Raw genomic sequence first — 18,239 nt, 5'->3', positions numbered from 1 at the left:
GAATCATATAACATGAATCATATGACAGGTTCTTTGGTTAGAAGCAACCGAAATCTATTTGGGTTAACATAAGCAAAAATGAAAAGTATTGAAAGGATATAGGACAACTGTCTGTAAAGAAGAAATGGCTAATAAACCAGGGTCTGAGAGACAAGAAGCAGAGCAGTTTCAAGGATCCAGGGAACAGGGATTAATGGGCAGATTCTTCAGATGAATTGGCTCGATTTTCCATCTCTGCAATTCTGCTCCAGGTACAAATTCCTGTGAGGGAGTGTCAGAGTAGCCTAGTGCAGGTCACATTCCCATTACTTGGTTAGGGAAGAGAAGATGACCTTGACTTGATAGCCCTATCAACACTGCATGCATGGGGGAAAAGAAGTTCTTTCATTAAAAACCAAGCTGTATTTCCCAGAAGCAGAATCGTGGTTGTGCTGGTAAAAACAACAGATTTCCACTAAAGAGGAGAACTGGCATAAACCTCAGGGAAGGTTTCCTGGAGAAGAGTCATTATTGAACTGAGATATGAAGGATGAGGGGGAATTAACTAGGGAAAGATTGGGTGCACATGTCATCAGGGTGGCTTCCTAGACATAGAGAATGCACAGTATGTGCTCAGATAAAAGGCAAATTAAAGACGAAATGTAACTCCTTAAAAAGTTTGCCTTGTTGATGCCAATTCAACATCGTGCATGGATTATTCATTAGCAATCATCTTCATTATCAGCAGCATTGCCGCTACTTAGAATTGTGGGAATAAAGTACGCAGTCCGTAAAAATTGACAAAATTATGTACAACAGGTTTCCCCTTTTCAGGTTCTTGCGTATGGCCCTTAGGAAAATGTTGGCAAGAACCACTGTTCTGTGGGCTAATTGGAATAGTCTATCACTCCTATCATCATTCAGTATAGGGATTTCTAGGATAGGGATTATTGTACATCATGAGGCAGTAAGGAATTTCTCCTTTTTACCTCTGATTACACTGAGGAAGTAGATTTCAGCCTGCATCTTAGCATGTTAGAAATATATTTATTTTTTTCTTTAGTTTCAAACTGTGTAGATGAGTACCCCTTGCTAGGCAAAAGTTGCATCATTCTGGAGACAGAAGCAGCTTCTCTCTACCACTTACTGTGTAATGTTGAGCAAAGCAGTTTACTTTTCTCTGCTTAGGTTCCCTCATTTACGGAAATGGTGATGAAGCACACTCTGCAGAGACCTTGCAAAAATTAATCATTTCTCTCACTTTATGAACAAGGAAAAGAAGCCCCAGAGAAGCAATGTAACTTGTCCAATACCACACAGCTTCTTGGTGAGAGAGCTGGACTTAGAACCTAGGTTTTTCTTCCATTCATCATGCTGCTTCCTGAAGAACTTGGATGTGTAATGCAAAGAAAGTATTATATGTGAAATCAAAACCAGTATTTTGAATCCTAGATGTAGCACTTATTATCTCTGTGACCTTGGGCATTCACTTAACCTTTCTGAATTTCAGTTCCTTATTTGTTAAATGAGTATAATAATGCCTGCCCAACTCCTGTCAGGGTCATCGTAAGGATCACAAGAAGAGAATGCATGTAAGGCTACTTTGCACACAAATAAGAAACATTGCTACTATAAACTACATTTTGAAAAATTAGGAAGTTGAAGCTCTGAGATGATGAATAACTTACCCAAGTTCACTGGGTCATTTTCTGTCTGCGGAGAACTCTGAACTTCAAGCTCACTTCCCTTTCCTCTAGACCTTGCACCCTCCCTTTTGTCTGGAAACACAAAGTATCATATGTTAATTTTAAAAAATTTAATCTTTAATTAAGCACTACCTAGAGTGTTACAATATGGTAATAAATGTGTATTTCTTTATAATTAACTCTATTCCCAAATCCCCACCTTGTTAAAACTGAGCAAGAAAATAAAATGAGTTATAATACGTAAACTAGCATATTGGAAAATTTTTAATTTTGACCTTCAATTGAAAGAGGGGAAAACATTTCCCAAAGTCATCATGCGCTTAGAAGCATAAGAATTTCCTCTTCCTACTGTATCTAGCATTGATAGCATCGACCTTGGATATCTCTCCTAATGGAAATACTATAACTTCCCCACAAGGATAGGAGAATCAAATGACAAGTCAATTGATCCCTTGCTTCAGGCCAGAGTCCCTAGGCTGTCACGGAGTATGCTTTGGCCTCATCCTACCTTTTCACTGTTAGTCCTTGCTTGCACCATGCCAACATCATTATCATCTTGACCATCAATCATCATTGCCATCATCCTCATCCTCATCTTCATCACTGATGAAATTTATTGAGCATTTACTATGTACATGGTATGATACATAGTGCATTACATGCATTTATTCAAACCTTGTCACAGCCCCAAGAGCTGGCTATTATAAGTATCTCAGGTTTTGGGGGGCAAATAATGTGCATCTCACACATCTTTGTATCCCCACAGTGCTTGCAAATACAGACTGCTTCTATTCCCTCTCCTGTAAGACAGGGCTAGCAATAGGTCCCTCCAAGTATTGCTCAAAGAATTATATGAAATACCACACAGCATCTAGCACCATGTCTGGCATGTCGTGCATCCTCAACAAATAAGTAACATATTTGAATCAGAACACATGTTTGCTTGGGAAAGCTTATGATGGATAGTAACCAGCAAACCCTGGGGAAAAGAAATTAAAAATAATTTTTAACCTGTTTCATCTCCCAGTGATAATCTTGGGATGCATCTGACTCTCAGAAAATGTTGCTTCATGGGGCTTCTATGCCTTTCCATAGATTCCCCTTGAACTCAGCCTAAAACCTACACCCTTCATTCTCCATGGTGCTATCTAATCCAAATCTCTAAAAGCAACTTCAATTATAAAAGAGTTACATGTGGTAGAATTATTTATTCAGTAGCACAAAAAATTCTTAAGTAAAATATTAAGCTATAAATATGTAGGGTGTGTTTTCATTTTAGTATATGTATGTATGTGTATGTATATATAACACACGGACACACACACACATGTATGTACATCGGGGGGACCGAGATGTGTGTGTGTGAGCGTGTGTGTGTGTGTGTGTGTGTGTGTGTGTGTGTATACATAATCGTAGACAAAAGACTGGCTGAAGTAAATAAAAATACTAAGAGTGCATATTAGTCCATTTTGTGTTGCTATAGCAGAATACCTGAAACTGGGTGACTTAGAAAGAAAATGAAATTTATTGTTTACAGTTTCTGAGGCTGGGAAGTCTGAAGTCCATCTGGTGGTGGCAACCATGAACCAGGGGTCTCACATTGCAAGATGGTGGGAGCAGAGAGGGAGCAAGACAGACTCTCCCCACCTTTCAATTACCATAATAGGATTTCCCACCTTCTTAACAGTCACAGTGGGGGCTAAGTTCCTAATACATAAAACTTGGGGGACACAATTCAAGCTTCAGGGAGTTTGGGGGGGACATAATTCAATCTACTATAGAGTGGATTCCAGATGAATTTTATTCTTTATCTTTTCAAGAAATTTCTGAAGATTTTACACTGTACCTATATTACTCTCATATGTGTGTATATATATACATATACACTTTTTTAAAACTATTTTCATTTGAAGTAAAGGAGATAAGGAGGAAGGGAAGAAGAGAGGGAGAGAGGAAAGGGAGAAAGGTTAAATTACAGGCAAGCTGCAGGGCCTCTGCAGCTGACCCTAGATCTCTGAGGCCCTGCCTCGTGTCTTCTTGCACCCTGTGACCATGACAAGGCCACAGCAGAGCAGACTCCAGAGCTTCCTGGCATTTCCCTGTAAAAACATGATTTTTTATAACTTGCTACCAGATTTAGCAGGTGGGGAAGTCTGCTCATTTATATTCAAGTTTGAGAGTATAATCATGATAATAATAGTAGGTTAACATTTATTGAGGGTTGCAGTATGCCAGGCATGACCACTCTCTGTGTATTCATTTATTTAATCCTCATAATAACCCCAGGAGTTAGGATCTCTTCATTCAACAAATATTAAGCACCTATCCTATAACAGGCACTGTTTGAAGCATTTGAGAAACAGTGAATAAAACAAAGATTCCTTGTGGAACTTACATTCTAGTAGTAGAAAACAAATAATGTCTCCGATTTACGAATATAGAAACTGAGGCACAGAGAGGTTAGGCAGCTTACTCAAAGTCATAGCTAGCAAATGTAGGGACGGTGATTTGAACCCAACATATTTGTAGTCTTAATGATGACATTGCAACTGGTTAAAAAAAGGATTTACCTAAAGGTCTTTGTGATTGTGTAATCATTGAGACGAACCCTGGACCTGAGTATAAATTCACATTCTGACCTCACATGTTATGCATAAAGGGCTCATTTCTAATCCCTTCTGTTGAAAATTTTGGCTATGAGGTCCAATACCATTTGGATTAAATAAGAAGAGACAGGGTAATCCCCAAATTCCAAATATTCCTAACATGTAAATTATTTATGTGACAGAAATCTTAGGGAATGTGAAAGGTCTAAAAATGTACCCTGCCTGATTTTCTTTTCCAGTGGATTGGGGAGCAAGTTCTCATAAAACTGTCTGATCGAGGTTTGTAGAAGCAAGAAAAGAAAGATGGGAAAATGTGTCTTCTCTCTCCCACCATGGAAGTGAACATGGTTACTCCTCTCTACAACACCTAATAGCCCCATTGCCACTGTCCATACTTCCAGAAACAAAGAGATGACATTCTGCCTCCAAGATGACATGCATCTCCCAGAAATGTATGGGGAAGTGTGGAGATGTGTCACAATGTATAGACCACTGATCATAGTTTAGCTATTCTACAAGAATTGGGTCTGGGCTGGGCTCCGGGGCAGACTCTGAGACTGTACCCAAAAAAAGTTCCACTATTTCTCTGCATACAAGAGAGATAAGGCTCAAGGTCTGAAAAGGTTAGACTGAGCCAAATTGTGCCAAAGTACATTTCTTTTGTGTTTCTGCTAATTAGTCTGTACGCTTACGTTCATGTTTAATTGAAAAGAAAAAATTATCCTGAAATAATGCATGAAAAATTAAGAGAACAAACCAAGACATTATATTTGTAGCTGGAGTCTATCATTTGGATTTACCTTGAGCCTTTGAATATCCCCCTCATCTCCCCAATCCCATAGTCTTTTTCTACTTTCTTCTCTTTTTAATTGGTTATAAATATTCATGAGATACAAAGCTGATTGTCACTCCTCATGTCCATGATGTGAGGGCCAGATTCATCCTGGCAGCATACTCATTACCAGAAATTACATTTGCACCCCGTGTCCCCCATCCAATTATGCCCAACCTCCCTCCCCCTCCCCCTTTCCCCCCACTCCACTTTGTAGCCCAAGGAATGTTCTCTCCCTCTGCAGGTCCAATGCACTAGTATGGTCTTCTTTCCTTCCTTCTCTCTTAGCTCCCTCATATGAGTGAGTACATTTCTTTTTTAATGATTTAGACTTAAATTCTAAGCTAATTTTCATGACTGAAAAAGCCATGGAACCTACTGGTATCCCCACATGAGTATGCTTCAAACTGGAGCTGAAGAGGCTTAAAATTATCACAAGCCTCCTGAGTCCCGGGCTTGCCTGTAGGAAATATTTCAGGTAAAGTGCTATAAGGAAAGGCAACGTTACCATATCCCCCCGAGTTTCTCAAAAGCCAGGACCTCCACCTTATACATGGTTGTATCCACTGTATGTGTAGCATGGTGTCTGGCACATAGTAGGCACTCAATAAATGTCTGTTAGATGAATGACTCAGTACATATTTTTGATTCCTTAGGCATGAATGAAGAGGACATTTTTAAAGAGGTGCTATGATATTGATAAAGAGATTTTTATGATATTTTAACAATCCTCTCGAAAAAAGAAAAAAAACGTATTTATTAATTCTGTCAGATTTATTGATAGATAAAATAACTTTTGCTCTAAAGAGTTGGAGTTCAGTTCAAAGTGTAGATGCAGAATAACCCCAAAGCAAAGCCCCTGGAAGAAACATAACATTGGCCACAGGAAAGAGAAGTTAAAAGAAAGCCATGGTAACATTTTATGTGCACGGTGTCCCTTCGGTCATCTTGAAATAGTCCCCTCCTAAGGTACAAGCAACTTCCATCCTCTTCTCTGACAAAGGGTTACAGAAGCTTTCAGAGATGGTTCGTGAGGAGCAGGGAGCTATGGGTGCCTGTTCTGCATTCCTCCTTCGTACCCAGCATGCTGTCTTTCTGACCCTGAGCTTGCTTTTTGTACCTTGCTAAGCAGAACATGCAACAGAATAATGGGTTAGTTTTCAGGCGTTTCAATAGTGCCCTTTCTTACTGTTTTCATTAAAATAATGAATGTCAGTCTTCGATCCGATGTGACTGAAGGTTAATTGGTAAGCTTTTTTCTGGGAGGGGTTGTCAGTATGGGAGTTGTCAGGCCCTGCTGTGTGCTGCTGATAGCTGCAGCCATGGAGCGAGACCAGCAGAACCAGCCTGATTAGCACTGTGATTATTTCATATACGATAGAATCAGGCTGAAGTGCTACAACAATGATGTGTCTGTCTCCTTTGTAAACGAAGTATAAGAATAGGCCACAGAAAGGGAGGACTGGGGAGGGGGTAGAACGCTTCCTGTGCTATCAAACTCTAGTGATCCTAGAAGAGTCTGGTGGAATCTTAGTTCTGCCGAGGTGGCAATGCTCATTTAAATCAGACACATCAAGAAGCAAATTAAACAAAACCACCATAAACCCTTTTTGGAATAAGCTAGGGTATAAACAAGCAAACAGATTGACAAAGGCCTCAGCGTGTTTTGTAAAACAAACAAACAAACATTACAAACCAAATTTTAAAAAGGCTGTTCTTGTTTATAAGCCCAGTCTGACAGACGTGAGCCTCCTCTTCCTAAATGTGCTGATTAGGCTGAACTACGAAAACATCAGCCCTACTGGAGAGCCCTGTTTTGCAGCTTTTCTCTGTGGGCAAAGTTCTTCCGAAGAGTACACCAAAAGTTTCAGAGGTACGTTAACTCTGTCATGGCCATTAGGATTTCCTTTGGTAAAGCGTTGCTGCAGCTCACCGGATATGCACTGGTGTGTCACTTAACGAGTTACTGACACAACACAAGAATCAATATATCTTAATGGCCTCCAAAGGCCAGTGTACTTCAGAAACTTTTTTAGTCCTATAAAGACTCCTTTGCTACCAGGAGAGGAGTGATAGCTTAACAGACAATAATAATTTTGCCAAGGTGACAGGAGACCCTTTAGCCATTGTCCCTCTTTGAACCCATTCACCATCTTCTCCTATGCACACTGTTTAGTCCCCTGTGCTATTGCCAAATATAACTACTCTCTCTCCTCAGCACACAGAATGTGCTATTCTCATACCGTTATACATCTTCAGCCTCTACTTCTTTGTCAAATCAAACTTCTCCTTTCTCCCAAAATTCTGCTGGAGATTTAGCTCCTTGCAGCAAGCCTCCCCAGCTAGCACCACCAGGATATGGACATTTCTACTGTCCAAACTTCCATTTTCATTACTACGGATTGTATGGCACTGATCAGTGTTTATCTGGAAAACATACATCACACAAACACACTCATGTATACTCACGTGTTCCTGTGGTTTTAGATTCATTACTTTTGAGGGGCTACGTTCTAGGTATTTCAGAAGTTACTCTTTGGCTAATAATAGTGGCTACTGATAGGTAGAAACTGGCTAAGAGTTTGGAAAATGATAAATTTCTCAAAACAGAAGTTTGAAAAAAAATCAACCAAGAAATTTTGTCTTTCCACTCTTAGTCTTTATTTTTACTTTTCTTTCGTTTCTCATAAAATGGTCTTCCTTGAGTCTACATCACTTTTTGCACATTCCCTAAATATCCCGTTTTACATGAAGGGCTATTCATTCCCTTTCTGGCCTTATGATCTTTATCAGCAATGCCAGAAATTTTCGTGCTCAGGGCAGAACTAACCATGGGGAGAAAGCTGCCTTCCTATGCTCAGATATAATTCAGTAACTAAACTAACACACGTATATATGTATACACACGCACACATGTACCCACTTACTTATAACTGTGGTTGACAAGAAAAAAATATACCTAGAAACTAACTTTTTATTACACTATTTTGAGACCTGGAAGCATACTTAGATTTGAGCATTGAAGCTCTATTTTTTTCTGGTAAAAGTTTGTATGTTGAAAGAAATATTTATTTTTGAACATAAATAGTCACCTATAGATTCAAAACAAGTAGAAGCAAACTTTGTGGACACATTTTCTATTCTTTACTCAAGCCCTTGTATTACCAAGCATTTGGTGCTATGCTAGAACTCTGAAGGGTGATAATTGCAGAGACAATGATAATTCTGCTAAAGTGACAGGAGGCCTTTTAGCCATTGTCCCTCTTTAAACCCATTCACTTTTTATTATGGATCCCTGAAGCAGAATTTGAGCAAAGCAACAATAGAGATATCATTTCCAAAACAAAGGACAACACAAAACCTTGGAAATCTTGGTAGACAGAATTGAATATTCACCACATTTAGTAAGCATTTGTGCTTAGTCTTAACATAATCAAAGTGTACTATGTATGCTGTTTGCTACAAACACAAATTCTTCCTTGAAAATATGAGTTGTGTGTTTGTCTCTTAATCTCCTTTTCTATTTTAGAAAACAAGAGATTTCTGCTGAATTCCATTATATAGCTTTCTATTAAACCCAAACAAAACTGGATAGAAGTATCTGATTCCCTTACGTGACAATATTTGCTGCTGAGTATTTCTCTGGTTATCATCAACCAGAATAATTTTTTGATCTTTAGAATTTTTCAAAAGAATGCATTAAATTCATTTTCTACCATTGGCCCAACTGAATTATGGAAATTTGAACATAAAAGGTAGCAATATCACATGCTAAATCAATCTGCTTGGATTATTCAATATTTATTCATGTTTTGGGTCTATTTGGTATTGAGTCAGATTTTAATATAGTGCACGTACTTTTTTCTTCAGCCTAAAGCAATGAATTTTAGGTCCACTCTTTTTAAATGTCACACACACACACAACCAGTTATCATTATAGGCTGTCTTCTGTCAAACTTCTAAGGGCAAATCCACAGATTTTATGGTATTGGGGGCATCATTAGGTTTGGCCATTTAGGGATAAAGAAATGACAGAAAAGATGTGTGGTTGCCCGTAGCAACTACTGCATCACATGCTATTTGTGTTATCTGTGAGCTGCAGGGCATCACCTTCTTTTTAAGAAACACAAACATACACATATTGTATACCCCATGATAGTTTCCAGCTAATCACAGTTTCTACAATAATAATAACATAAAAAGTGGAGCACATATTCCTCTGGTTTCGCTTTCCTTTTTACCATGTGGATATTTGCAAAATGTAATACTTTATTTTTCCTTGTTTTTAAGAAACAACTCTACTGAATGATATTTTTATGGAGAAAATAAGAAGCAGTGGAGCATCAGATTTGATGGCAATAGCAGCCTGTTTAAAATAATAACTACTTCAGCCAATAATTTGAAAGACTCCTCAGTATAGAAATCTGGCTTTCAGATGATTTTCTCTTCAATTTCTCCATGTGCATATATTAACTGTTTCTTCTTTAAAAGGTCACAGCACAGTGTTTATTATAAGGGGAGATTTAAACAGAAACACCAATTTTGATTCCACGTATTCTGAACTCATTAAAATAATGTCTGGAAAATTTTATAGGCCAAAAGAAGGTTGTTTTGTGCCAATTTAGCTAATTAGAACCTGACTCTTAATAGTCTCACCTATGAAAATTGTTTAAGTATTTCCACTGTGGGTTGACTGACCTACCTGTCATTTCAAAAAGGCAATTATAATAATAAATTGATAATTTTTTTCAGATATTCCTCAATATGTTAGCCATTTCTCACTATAAAAATAAATCATATTCTTCAAAATTTCCTGTAAACAAAATAATTCAACTGAGGTGCTTTTTGTTTTTGTAAAGTGAGGATACATTGATGGAGACTTGTCACTTTAAGAATTACCTTTCAGTGCAAAACTGTGTCATCATTAGGGTTGTTCACAAATATTATGTTTCTCATCCTTCTGGTACATAGTAGGATTGGACTGTACAACCTCGCTCCTTTGAATTTGGCTGAGGCCGTGTGACTTACTTTAGTCAATAAAGCATGGACAGAAAGAACATGTGTTGCTTTAGGAATGAAGCCTTAATAGCCAGTGCTCATTTTGCTACTTTCCCGTTTCCTGCCTCCTCAGCAATTGTGGAAGCAGATGCTGAGACAGAGCTCGCATCAGCTCAGATCCCTGAGTTACTACTCGGAGCATGACCCCACCTGCAGCTAAGATTTCGAGGGTTTTCAGTTACTGCAACATAATCTTGTACAGCTTGATGAAAATAAAAGTGAAAAAGAAACAAACAAAAGCCCTAAGGCTATTGAAGCCTAATCACTGTAGAGGATAGATTACTTTTGTTTTACCTCTGGGTAACCAAACGGAGGATGGGATTGTATCTCCTCCCCAGGAACCATACGGTAGGTTGCAAAAATAGCCTCATCCCTCCTTTTGCCATATTATTTTTTAGGGTCCTCTATGAAGACTCTGGGTTTCCCCATATGACCTCCTTCAGGATGTCAGCAAAAATGAAACAAGAAGATTCTGGAAAATGATTGCATAACTGGGCATGCTCCCTCTCTTCTTTCTCTTCTGTTGCCATCAGAGCATCCATGGGATAACCTGTGGAATGATGAGAGATGTGTGGAACAGAACCAAGTTGCCCTAGTCATTCTATCCCAGCCAGCCAAATCACAGACGTGTAAGAGAACCCAACCAAAATCAACAAAACCCCTAGAAGACCATCCTAGGCACATGAGCAATAAACACTTGCTATAAACCAGTGAGATTTTGTGCTTGTTTGTTACAGGATGACTAACCCTCCCACTCCCCATCCCCATCCCCTCTCCACAGGCCCTTCTAAAATATTACCACCGGGACAAGTCCATACTTAACTGTTTCTTCACAATTTTCCTTTCCACCACTCTCATAAAAAAAATCATTTCCTTAGGCGATACATAGTACAAATTACCTTTTGCAAAACTGATGATACTTAATCTTGATCTTTCTGGCATTTTTGTTCTATTACCAAGCTGTTCCATCCTAACTATGCTTCTTGTCTGAACACTGAAAGAAAAAGAAGTCTACCCAAATAATGTGTGTGTGTGTGTAATACATATATTTGGGAGATTCCTTACATGCAAAAAGTGTTTCCTATATACTTTTTAATCAAGTCTTCTGTTCTCTTCTAATCCAGACAACTGGCTCAGTGGGAGAATTAACTTTATTCTTTTTTTATTCTTATCTAACACTGAAGTGGCTCTTTTATTTTCCTTTGCCCTACAATTGAAGATAAAAAAAAAAAAAAAAAGGCAAAACACTGCCAGAGAGCAAAAGGGATCTCATATTTTAGTAACTTATTTTATGACTTGTTTACAGTTTGTTTTCTCTTAGAATTGCATTAGAGTTAGATTTAGTTGGTTGAGTTCATATACATAGAAAGGCAAAATGTATTACTGAGAACAATTATAAGCCAAAATACAGAAAAAGATTTTGGATCCTCAAATATATTATTATAGAGATTTCTTAAGACTCCCTCAATCTGTTGTGGCATTTTTGCTTATAAAAACTTTGTCACCTGTTTCCAAAAGATGTTAAAGCTACTTTAGGAGATGCATTAGGCAAGTCAATATTATGTCGAATCAACATTACTTCCAACAGTCAGAGTCCACCACTACATTATTTTAAAATTTTTCCAGGCTTTAATCCCCAGTTTTGTAATGTCCTTTCAAGAATGAAAATACTTTTTCTTTCGTCATCCATTTTGTCTTTTCTCATCTAGAAAATATTGACCCCTCTGTCCTTCCTGTAAGCTACTGACTGCTGTGATTTCATTCCTACTTTTTGTATTTTATCAACATCAAAGATATATTATTAGCTCTGTAGAAGTAGTCTTAGGCATTTTGTGCCACTTTTTGGGTAGGGTTACAAAAGCCCCATCTTAAAAAGCAAAAACAAAACCTCTAATGAGACGAACAAGAGAAGCTAAGGTTTTGTTTGGTTTATTTTTCAGTTACCTTATCAGAGACTGAACAGAGCTTGTTTTAAGAGGCCTCCCTCTGCATGCATCTTTGCTTCCATATGTATTTAATAGGGATATGGATAGTTTCAACTAATTTATAAAGTGTAATAGTTTGCCTGACAATAAACTGTCATTTACTCATTGTAAATCCACCAAGTCTATCAAAAGCAAATCACAATTTTGGAGCACTGTTAAACATTTTGCATATTTTCATAGTAAATTAGCACTTGGTTGTTTAACACAGGTGTTTCTGTAATTGCACTACTTTAGGAAAATTCCATGCTCAATGGCCCTCGAGCACTTCCACCTGTCGAGTGTATTGGTCCATTATTAGTATGCGAGTGAAATTATAAAATGTGTAAAATGTTAACTGATTAAAGACCTGGTTTTGCTTATTCTGGTTCTGGTTATATTTTTCTGTCACTTCATTCATGTTTAGCACATTTTCACACCCCACACCCCTCCATAAAAGCTAAAGTTGCTAATGATATATTTAGCAAGAAGTACAGATGTTATATTCAAATTAAGACCTTGAATTTAAAGAACAATAGTTTTCTGTGTTTTAAATCTGGTTTGGAAAAGAAACAAAGCAAAATAGAAAACCAGTGGACTATTGCAGCAATATTGTCCAATGATATAATGTTCTAAACTATTCTGGAATGATAGTTCATTGCAAAGTGTTAAATGATTTTATAAATCATTCAAAAAGCCTTTTTTGAGCACAAGCGAGCACAGAGATAGGAGAGGGGTGGTGCCTAGGATTGTGCTATAGGAAAGAATTGCAAAGTATATAAATAAAATAAAGCAAAGGCAAAGTCCCTACCCTCTCAAAAACCTTACCAACTAGTTTGGAATACCAAACTAATGTGAGAAATAATTAACAAATAAGTAGATGCTAAGTTTTCACAAACAAGGTGAAACTGGAGGTGAACTTTAGAAAATTTCAACAGAAAAGATCATCTTCTGGAGGGGATACAATTAGCACTAGCAAAGGTATGGAGGTGGGAATCAGCATAAAGAAGGCCTTGAAAATTCTTGTTCGAAAGAATGAAAACATGGGGTACCGCTTTTGCTACATTCAAAATTTTGATTTTAGTATTTTTATTATTATTGATTTCTAATTATTTTAAAATTTCCGTTATAATTTACTTGTCCTGTGAGTAATTTAGAAATGCATTTTTGATTTCTGTAGGTATCAACGTCCATTCTTCCTCTTTCTGTTACTGATAATCCAATTTAATTGCATTATCCTCAAAAATTAATCTGTGTGATATTCACTCTTTGAAAGTTTTGATGGCTTCTTTATGATTTAATGCGTTCAATCTTTACAAATGTTCTATGTATTCTTAAGAAAAAAAGGGCATATATATATATAACTATTAAATAAGATAGATTAGTTGCATTGTTCAAATCTTCTCTAACTTTGTTATTAAACTCTGCCTCTTTAACGGATCAATTATTAAATTCTGTCTCCATAAATATCAGTTGAAAGAGGTCCATTAAAAACAATTAACAGAGTGAAAAAAAAAACCTACAGAGTTGGAAAAGATAATTGTAAACTATGCATCTGACAAAGGATTAATATCCAGAATATATAAGAAACTCAAACAACTTAATAGTAAAAAAACAAATAACCTGATTGAAAAATGGGCAAAGGAGCTGAAATAGGCATTTCTCATATGAAGACACACAAATGACCAACAGACATCTGAAAAAATGCTCAACATCACTCAGCATCAGGGAATGCAAATCAAAAGCACATTGAGATATCATCTCACCCCAGTTAGGATGGCTATTATCAAAAAGATAGAGAATAGCAAATGCTGACGAGGGTGTGGAGAGAAGGGAACATTCCTACACTGTTGGTAGGACCGTAAATTGGTGCAGCCATTATGAATAATGGTAAGCGTTTCGTCAAACAACTACAGATAGAACTGCCATATGATCCAGCAATTCCACTTCTGGGTATATACCCAGAGGATTGGAAATCATCATGTCAAAGGGATACCTGCACTCCCATGTTTATCACATCTTTACTTACAATAGCCAAGGGTTGGAGCCAACCTAAATGTCCACCATAGAATGACTAAATAAGGAAAGTGTGGTATATTTGCACAATGGAATACTACTCTGCCATATAAAGAATGAAATCCTGCTATTCACAGCAACATGGATGAACTTAGAGAAAATTATACTAAATGAAATAAGTCCGGCACAGAAAGAGAAACACCACATGTCTTCACTCTTACATGGGAGATACAAAAATAAACAAATAAATAAAAACAGAAAGATACAACAATCACAATAATAAGTTGAACTTTCAAAAGGAGAGAAAAGAACTAGGATACCAGAAATAGGAAAGAGGGAAGAGGAGGAGGGCAAGAGAGAAATTGGTAAAGGGCTATGAAGAACAATTATATTGTATAATGTTGAATATACTAATTATCCTGATTTGAGCATCACATATTGCACACAGGTATTAATATTCAAATCTTTACCCCACAGATATGTACAATCAACTATGTTTCAATAAAAAAAGGAAAAATATCTTGCAGTCTAATGATAGATTTTTATATTTCTCCCTGAAAGTCAATTTTGCTTTATATATCTTAACACTGTAGTTACATGCAGATAATCCCTTTATCATTATATAGTGACCCTCTTTACCTCTAGTGATATTTTATCCTAAAGTATCTTTGTCTGTTTTTAATATAGCTGTGGTGATCTTATTTGATATTTGTTAGTATAGTTAGTATTTGGTATATATTTTTCAATTTTTTACTTTTAAACATTTCATGTTTTATGTATTAGGTATATTTCTTGTAAATAGTAAATAGTGTTTGGCTTGGATTTTTTTTTTAAAAAAAAACAGTCTGACAATTTTACTTTTCAAATGTGTGGGTTTCATTCAGTGACATTTACTTGTGATTTACTGATATTTTTGAACTTAAACTTGTTTCTACTTTCCTTTCCCCTGATTAACTTTTAAAGACTAAAGTAAGAGAATAAAGTAAATCAATATCAGAGTCTTAAGGACGTTAGAAACTCTTTAATCAAACTACCTTACTCCTCTTGATTTATACAATATTTGTGGGGAAAATAGGATAATTTAGTCAGGCTCCCTAACATTTCTTGTAAACAAGTTCTGTGTGGGTGGATTTGGTGTGCATGTGCACCAATGTATCTTTTTAGTTTTGTAGCTATTGTGTGTTCTGCAGTTTGTAAAGCAGGCTGGCAGCAGAGAGCTCACATATAACAATAGAACATGTTTACTCTGCTGGCAGCTGTTTAGTTTCAGTTTTTCTGTGGACTTTGCCCATAGCAGTTGAGTTTCTGAGTTTCTCCTTTGTACTGCCTAACTCCTAGATGTGTGTGTGCTGAATAATGACTATTCCTTCTTCAACCAAGACTCCAAGGATCTTTTTGCCAGTTACCTAGCTCATAGACCTGCATGTGAAGGGTTTGTGAAAAGGCTCGAGGGATCTGTGAGCACCAGACCCTAGCTCTAGCTCTACAATTGCTGTTGTTGGCAGGATTACCCAAAATTGGCATAGTCGGTGTAGGATTTGGAGCAGGTACAGGAGCCAAGAAGCCCTTGGAGAAGGAGGAAATGTGGCTACTTTTGAACACATTGTACCCCATGGCCACTTTCCTGTTGATGGGGATTGGGTTGCTGCTCTCTGCACTGCAAGTCAGCATAGACCAGGCACTACAGTGGAAAACCCCTTGGGAGACGGAGGAAATGTGGCTGTCCTTGAGCAATATTATAGTGGGAGTGATCCATTTATATCTCTACAGGGAGGAATATATTATCACCAACATTGTTTAGAATTCCTCATGTATGGTGATAATAAAAAGCAGATAGATTCAGTAAGTTTCATTATTGTTTTAAAATTTCTTATAGACAGTGCACCATTTTATTGGTGTACTTTGAATGGACCACTCTCAATGATCACCCTTGATATGCCACTAATAGCAATTAAGGGTATCAAACACTACATAAGTAAACACTAAAAAAGTATTATTACTGACTAAAATTAATTGGTGAGAAGATGAGGAGAAATGAGAGAAAGTGAGGAACTGCTAACCAAGAACACAATACCTGGAAAACCGTCCTTAAGAAATGAAAGAGAAATAAAGACATTCCCAGACAAACAAAATCTAAGGGGGTTAATCACCACTAGACCTACCTTACCCGAAATGCTAAAGGAAGTTCTTCAAGTTGAAATGAAAGGATGCTAAATAGCAATACAATAACATAAGAAAGTAGAAAACTTGTTGGTAAAGGTAAATATATATAGACAAATATAGAATAGGGTACTATAGTAATGGTGGAGAGTAAATCATCTTTAATTCTAATATAGAAATCAAAAGACCAAAGCATAAAAAGAGGACAAAAACTGTTATTGGATATACAATATAAATAAATGTAAATCGTGGCATCAGTAACATAAAGTATCAGGTGGGGAGTTGTAAAAGTCTAGAGTTTTTGTATGCTGTTGAAGTTAAGTTGTTATCAGCTTAAAATAGACTGTTATAACCATAAGATATTTTAGGTAAGCTCCATTGTAAACCCAGAGGAAACACCTATAGAATTTACACACACACACACAATAGACAGGAATCAAAGCAAATCAACACAAAATAACAACAAAGCAATGGAAGACAGAAAGAGAGAAAAGGAGAGACAAGAGAACTACAAGACAAACAAAACAATTAATGGAATGGCAATAGTAAATCCTTCCCCATTGATAATTACTTTAAATGTAAATGGATTAAATTCCCAATCCAAAGGAATAGAATGGCTGAATGTTTTTTTAAAAAAAACAAGATCTAACTGTATGCTGTCTATGAGAAACTCACTTTAAATTTACGAATGCACAAGATCAAAGTGAAGGGATGGAAAAAGATATTCCATGCAAATGGCAACCAAAAGAGAGCAGGGGTAGCTAAACTTATATCAGATAAAATAGACTTCAAGTCAAAACTGTCACAGGAGACAAAGAAAGACATCATATAATAATAAGAGGGTCGATTTACCAGCAAGACATAACAATTATAAATTTATATGCAATCAACATCAGAGCACTTAAACATATAAAGCAAACATTGACAAAACTGAAGAGATAGACAGTGATACAATATGATCATTGAACATGTACACACATATCCATAAATATATCACAATGTAGCCCATAAATATATACAGTTATTATTATGTGTCAATTAAGAAAAAATAAATTTAATAAAAAAAATAGTATGAGAGTTTAATAATAAATAGAACAACCAAACAGAAAATCAATAAAGAAATGGCAGACTTGAACAACACTATAGACCAAATGTACTTAACAGATAAACACAGAACATTCCACTCAGCACCAGCAGGATATACATTCTTCGCAACAACACACAGAATATTCTCCACCACAGTGGAATGAAATCAATAGCACTGGAAAATTTATAAATATGTGGAAATTAAACAACATGTTTGAGCAACAAATAGGTCAAAGAAGAAATGAAAAGAGAAATCAGGAAATATCTTGAGACAAATAAAAGTGAAAATACTACATACCAAAATTTTCACTATGCAGTAAAAGTAGTACTAAGAAGAAAGCTGTCTTAGTTTGCTCGGGCTGCTATAACAAAAATACCATACCATAAACTGGGTGGCTTATACACAACAGAAATTTACTTCTCATAGTTTTGGAGCATGTAAATTCCAAGATCAAGGCCCTGGCATATTCAGTCTCTGTTGAGGGTCTGCTTCTTAGAAAGCTGTCATTTTGCTGCAAACACATGGTGGAGAGGCAAATGAGCTCCATGGTTTTGCTTTTATAAGGGCACTAATTCCATTCAGAAGTATCCACACTCATGATCTAATCCTCTCAAAGTTTCCACTCCATAATACCATCATCTTGGGGTTTAGGATTTCAACATACAAATTTTGGAGGGACACAAACATTCAGACCACAGCAGAAGTTTATAACAATAAACACCTAAATTTTATAAAAAGAAATACCTCAACTAAACAACCTAATGTTATACCTCAAGAAACTAAAACTAGAAGAAAATATTAAGCCCAAAACTAGCAGAAGGAAGGAAATAATAA

The sequence above is a fragment of the Cynocephalus volans genome, chromosome X, assembly GCF_027409185.1.
Source record: "Cynocephalus volans isolate mCynVol1 chromosome X, mCynVol1.pri, whole genome shotgun sequence".
NCBI lineage: Eukaryota > Metazoa > Chordata > Mammalia > Dermoptera > Cynocephalidae > Cynocephalus > Cynocephalus volans.
The sequence above is the reverse complement of the archived record's forward strand: the minus strand, read 5'-3'. Positions refer to the sequence as shown.